The sequence below is a fragment of the Prunus dulcis genome, chromosome 4 (assembly GCF_902201215.1).
Source record: "Prunus dulcis chromosome 4, ALMONDv2, whole genome shotgun sequence".
In the NCBI taxonomy this organism is placed as follows: Eukaryota; Viridiplantae; Streptophyta; class Magnoliopsida; order Rosales; family Rosaceae; genus Prunus; species Prunus dulcis.
In genome coordinates this window covers 12,441,922-12,449,022 of record NC_047653.1, presented here as the reverse complement: position 1 = coordinate 12,449,022, position 7,101 = coordinate 12,441,922, and the positions used below count along the sequence as shown (strand labels likewise).

Here is a 7,101-nt window from a genome sequence, read left to right as displayed (position 1 = left end):
TGCGGCCTTGTTCTGTTAATATGTGTCATATTTTTCCTTTTTAACGACGTTTTTTTTAGAGAGTTGGTCGTCTATTCTCATCCTCGACTGCTTTTTTAGATCTTTTTGCAGTACAAAGACGCCGCTATATATATATCTGTATGTACTAAAAATTAGTTTTCTTCTGGGCTATGCTTCTGGCTGGGCTACTCAACAAATAAGTTAAAAAAACACTTTTAACATCATGGTTTTTTTAGATATTATACACAACCACAATAATTCTACATAAAAGTTTACCAAACACTTTGACAGTGTTGTTTATACTCCCAACAGTTTCACTACACTCAACTGTTGTTTAAACAACTTTTTTTGAAGTACAATAATACTAAACTGACACAATCGCTAACTCAAAGCCATTAGGTCATATTATTCAAACAGTGAATATATAAAGCACAGCTAGTTCTTTCTCATAATCCAACTCATAGGTTCATACTGGTGCCGGATCAATCAAATACGAAGCGATGCAATCGTTCATCACTTTTCCACCATGTGTGTATGCATCATATTTTTTGTAGAAGAGGTCCACCACTCTTGTTAAATTAACAATACGTTCAAGGATAGGCATCGGCATAGAAGTTGGTCTAGGGAACTCCTCGTTGATATCCTTCCACGAATCCACAATTTGTTTGTTGAAGACATCAATTATCTCTTGCTCATCTGAGACCCCATATTGCTTCATGTAACAGTCAATAGCACAAGCAACATGGCCTCTCTCTTTTTCAAACTGCAAAAATGGAATCCAGAATCCCAAAAAAGAATCCAAGTGATGAAATAGTTATGAATTGAGAGACCTAAGTTATGTAATAGTTAAAGCACAATTTAGTACATAGTTTCTGTGTACCTTGCTCGAAACGATGTCATCCATGAGCCTAACAATGATATTGGAAGCTCTAAGAATTTTAGGGTCATTGAACAACCACTCAAAGGACTCCTTGGTTACAATATCTCCCATGCCAACTAAAGATGTAGTTGAAAGTGCGAAGCTAGCAGCAGAAGTTGCAGCAACACGCATATACTCCTCCATGCTTGGGATGCATCCTTCGTGGAACCATTTGGCCTCATCAAAGTAAGCTTTGGTAATAGTTTTCCACTGCATATGTGGGACATAAATATTATGTAAATTAATTGTAATAGTGAATTAATAAGCTGTGTGTTTCTTTAATTAATTAACATACCGCTTCTTTTGCATAGTGAGCTCGGTATGCTCTTCCTTCTTTCACCATCTCCTCCTCAATTTCATTGAAAACATTCAAAAGCGTATGGAAGAATATTTTCATGTACTCTGGCAGTCCATCCATGCAATTGGCATGCCATCTGTAAATTGCATACACCATATTCCTCTTAAGCATATAAAATATAAACAAAACAATTTTTTTTAATAAATAATTTCAAACCTTTGATGAATTGCTTCGGTAAAGATCTCAAGTTCTTCAAATGTACCGAATGCGTCATAGATATCATCCATTACAGACATCAGGGCAATAATTTTTGTGAGAAATTTTCTTCCAACAAGGTATTGGGGCTCAAAATAGACCCCCAAAATCCAGCAGTATAACTCCGCAATTCTGTTTCTTGCAAAAGGCAGCTTCCTTTCAAAGTCTAGTTCTTTCCACCACCTAATTGACGGCGTTAATTAGTGAGTTACTAACTTAATTACAGTCGGTGTTCATAATTAATCTCACATAATTAAAAGATAACCTACCTAATAATATCATTGAGCTCCTGTTTGTGAAAAGACTGAACAAGATTGAAATCTGACTTGGCAAGTTTTAATAGAGCTTCATTATATGAAGCTTCATCTTGGTAGATGGACATGAACCGACGGGCGCCTAACCTCACGAGACTCTTTCGGAGCGGTCTTTCTAGGGCTTGATAGCTATTTGTTCTGCTAGTTGATAGCTTACATGGGTTGTTGCCGACTCGAGATGTTTTGTCGTGAAAACAAGAGCCTCTTCTAGTACATCTTCTCCATGCACCCTCAGATGCGTAGCTTCATAAAAGCTTAGCAATCCCAACACATCAGTGATTAAGCTTTCCTTTACTAGTAAAAAAAACCCCTTGCGCGACCAAATTTTGCGTGACGAAAAACTATTCGTGGCGCAAAGTCACTTTGCTCGACGAAACTTGAAACTTCGTCGCTCAAAGTCTTGCGCGACCAAATTTTGCGCGACGAAAAATAATTCGTCGCGCAAAGTCACTTCGCTCGACAAACTTTTGCGCGACGACAATACATCGTCGCTCAAAGTCTTGCGCGACCAATTTTGGGAGACGAAAAATAATTCGTCGCGCAAAGTCCTTATAAAAATAAATAAAATAAAAAAATATTTTTAAAAAATTTTTCCATGACGTAATCCAAACATTTTGTCACCTAAACCAATTTATTTTTTTTTTTTATTTTGTATGCATAACACTTAAGAAATTAAACGGTATATATATTTATTAAGTAACTTTAAATTTATTATTTTAGATCGAATCGGATTTTTATTAGAAAAATATATTCTTGTTGTTCGGATTGGGTTTTTGTTAGAAAATATATATTTTAAATTGACGATTGAATTATTTCATTGTATTCATATCGGGTCAAGGAGTGTAGCAGTAAAAAATCATCAAAATCGGAGTTAAAATAACCATTAAATCTTAATTTTTCATTTATAACCATCGAAAAGTTTTGTCCCGTTACTTGATCAATGAATGTTTATTTTTTCCAATTTTTGGCGTATATGATCTCGAAGTATAAACAAACAAGTTTGATGGTTGGATCGTTGAAACTAGTTTCGTAGAATGTGTATGCCATCAAAACAATATATTCACTAACAATTAAGAGTTTATTTATATTTTCGTTAAATATAATATAAGATTTTGTGGTATCCACTAGTGTAAATATTTTAAATTGAAGATCAAATTCAGTCATTGTATTCATATAGGGTCAAGGAGTGTAGCTGTAAAAAATCATCAAAATTGGAGTTAAAATAACCGTTAAATCATGATTTTTCATTTATAACCGTCGAAGAGTTTTGTCCCTTTACTTGATCTATGAATGTTTATTTTTTCCGATTTTTGGCGTATATGATCTCGAAGTATAAAAAAACAAGTTTGACGGTTGGATCGTTGAAACTAGTTTCATAGAATGCATATGCCATCAAAACAATATATTCACTAACAATTAAGAGTTTATTTATACTTTCTTTAAATATAACATAAGATTTTGTGGTATCCACTAGTGCAAATGTTTTAAATTGAAGATAAAATTCAGTCATTGTATTCATATAGGGTCAAGGAGTGTAGCTGTAAAAAAAATCATCAAAATCGGAGTTAAAATAACCGTTAAATCGTGATTTTTCATTTATAACTATCGAAAAGTTTTGTCCCGTTACTAGATCTCTGAATGTTTGTTTTTTGTGATTTTTGGGGTATACGATCTTGAAGTATATAAAAACAAGTCTTATGGTTAGATCGTTGAAGTGTGTGTGTGTGTGTGTGTATATATATTTATTTATTAAGTAGCTTTAAATTTATTTATTTTGTACATATAACACTTAAGAAATTGAATAGTATATATATTTATTAAGTAGCTTTCACCTTAATTATATTTTAAATCATAAAATAAAATATTTTTATTTTTTTATTATTCATAACAATTATTTTTATAAATATTGTGCTACGAACCAATTTTTCGTCTCTCAAAAGTTTGCGCGACCAACAGTTCGTCTTGCAAAACTCAAAAAATTTGGGCGAGTACCAAAAATGGGACGCGGGTTTTTAAAATTTAAAAAAAAAAAAACTTTAGACTTTGCGCGACCAATATTTTTTGTCGCGCAAAAATTTGGGCGGGTACAAAAAATGGGACACGGGAATTTTTTTATATAATTGTTTTAGACTTTGCGCTACCAATATGTATTTTTCCTCGGGCAAAAATTTAAAGATTTTGGCGGGTACCAAAAATGGGATGCGGGAATTTTTTTTTTTAAATAATTTTTTTAGACTTTGCGCGACCAATATTCCTATATTCGTCGCGCAAAACTTTGCGAGACCAATATGTTTCGTCGCGCAAAACTTTGCGCGACCAATATATATTTTTCGTCGCGCAATAATTTGGGCGGGTACCAAAAATGGGACGCGGGAATTTTTTTATATCATTGTTTTAGACTTTGCGCGACCAATATGTATTTTTCGTCGCGCAAAAATTTAAAAATTTTGGCGGGTACCAAAAATGGGATGAGGGAATTTTTTTTTTCAAAAAATAATTTTTTTTAGACTTTGCGTGACCAATATTCCTATATTCGTCGCGCAAAAATTTTGCGAGACCAATATGTTTCGTCGCGCAAAACTTTGCGCGACCAACAATATTTTCGTCGCGCAAAGTGATACGATTTTTAAAACCGAAATAACTCCTCCACCATTTTCTCAATTTCTTTCTCTACTCTTAGCTCTCCTCTCTCTTTCCCTCTCCCCAAATCCCACCCTTTCTCTCACACTCACTTCTCTCACTTAATGTCTCATCTCTCTCTCTTCACTATCTCTCACTCTCACTCACTCTCTCATCTATCTTTTCACTATCTCTCACTCTCTCATCTCTCTATCACTATCTTATCTAATTCTCTCACTTCTCCCTCTCATTCTCACTCACTCTCAATCTTGCCAAAAGGTATATTCTATCCAAATTTTAAATTTTTTTCATTAATATGTGTTTTTGGAGTTAGTTTTGAGTTTGTGTGGGGTTTGGGGTTGAGTAAAGGGGAGAGATTGGAGTTTGGGTTGGATTTGTGGTATAACAATTTTAGGGGAGATTATGCATTCTTTTTTTGTTGTTGTTGTTATTTGACCATATTTGTTTTTTTGTAGGTAATCATCGAGACTTTGATGGCTAAAGTTGAGGATTAGGAAGCTATCAAAACATATTATCCACCACTACCACCACAATATGCTTGTATTAGGATTTTATTATTGTACTTTGTTAATTCATGTATACATTTTGAATATTATATATATATAAATATTTACTGGATAATTTGATCACTATTTTTCATATGTAATTTTATTTTGAATATGTCAATTTAAATTAAAGTAATTAAGAAAAATCTTACAATTAAATTAAATTTAAAAAGTAAAAATTTGAAAAAATTACTATATTTAAATTAATATCAATTTAAATTAAAGTGATTTAAAAAAAATCATACAATTAAATTATATTTAAAAAGTAAAAATTTGAATAAATTAATATTAAAGAAATAATAATAAAAAGTAAAAATTAGTTTATTTTAATTTAAAAAATTTAAAACACAAAAATATATTTCGTCGCGCAAATATTTGCGCGACGTTAGTGTTCGTCGCGCAAAACTCTAAAAATGTGGGCAGGTACCAAAAATGGAACGCGGGAATTTTTTATTTTTTAAATTTTTTTGAGACTTTGCACGACCAATGTTTTTTGTCGCGCAAAACTTTGCGCAACGAATATTTTTCGTCGCGCAAACCTTTGCGCGACGAATGTGTTTCGTCGCGCAAAGTTTTGCGGGACCAATATTTTTTCGTCGCTCAAAGTTACTTTGCGCGACCAATATTTTTTCGTCGCTCAAAGTTACTTTGCGCGACCAATATTTTTTCGTCGCTCAAAGTTACTTTGCGCGACCAATATTTTTTCGTCGCGCAAAGTCTTACTTCACGATCTTTGCGCGACGGATTCTGCGCGACGAAGTTTTTGTCGCGTTAAAATTTGTGCGACTACAATGTATTTTGCGCGACGAAATTCTCTTCGTCGCGCAAAGTGTAAAATGTAGTAGTTTGAAGCCTCCATTTTTACTATCTTTGAACTTGTTGAATATTCCTGCTTGATTAATTGCAGCAAATGGACACATGAGAAATAATTTTGGCCAAATTCAATCTCGTTAAATTAATTTATCTAATAATTTAGCTTACTGCATGAAACATTGTGTCCATGTTGTCTTAGTATCCGAAAACCAAGAGAAACATTGTATAGATCACCATCACCATCATCATCATCATCAAGGAAATGATTTGCAGCATATATATGTTCCAGTGCTTCTTCTATTTCCTTTTCAAAGTGGTACGCCACGCCTAGGCGCTGGATTGCATCAATTAGCTACATCTGATTTGAAAATTCATCTGCACTGGTTGTGAACACTTCCCTCTTCACTGCTAGTTTCAATTCTTCAACTTCTTGTTGCTTGTGGGCATAAGTTATCTGCATCCACAAAATTGAATGAGCAAAATACATGTCAAATTTCTTTTGAAACAAAACAGAGAAACATGCATTTAGTTATTGAAACAATCTTTATGTTATATAAATTACAATGTCATCTGAATCATAATTCATAAACTGATCCCCAAAAATGCTCGGGTGGTAATTTGCTGTCCTCGAACAATTTGATCAGCCTTAGAATTTTGTGACTGAGCTGTTGAACCAGCTTCTAGAGCCATGATTTGTACTTGTGTAAAAATGTCAGATCTTTTTTGCTTGGCAAGTATGGAAAATATTGTTCATATACTCATGTATATATAGGGAAGGGATGGAACTATTGGCTTACAGCACATATGCAGAATGAGTAACTTCTTTTTGTGGCTTATCTTTTGTAATCTCAAGTGACCCTCGACCGACCATTGGCTAGATTTGCAGCATATGTTTATCATTTGTCCCTTTGCAGCATATTTTGAGCGTGGGAAACATTAATTTAATTTTTCACAAATGTCACCACCACTATATATTGAGAGTGTTTGTCCCACATTGAAAAGTTAAGGGACCTAGCCTCGGTTTATAAGGAATTGAGCTACTCCTTCCATTACCAATTAGTTTTGGAATGGAACCTCAACTTCCTTCACGGTATCAAAGCGGGTTATCCCACATGTGAAAGCTCAAAGGCCACAAAAGATGCATGTCACCCAATATGTGTTGTCCACGTGTTAGGTTGAAAGTTCGCCACACGTACGGGGTGTGTTGAGAGTGTTTGTCCCGCATTGAAAAATTAAGGGGAGTTGAGGTTTGGCCTGTTGAGAGTGTTTGTCCCACCTTGAAAAATTAAGGGGAGTTGAGGTTTTTTCCCTAAGTCC

At 34.0% G+C, this 7,101-nt stretch overlaps 1 pseudogene; it reads right to left on the bottom strand.

The window, feature by feature from the left end:
• Positions 1-466: 466 nt before the first annotated feature.
• Positions 467-6,477, bottom strand: LOC117624236 (annotated as a pseudogene).
• Positions 6,478-7,101: the final 624 nt, after the last annotated feature.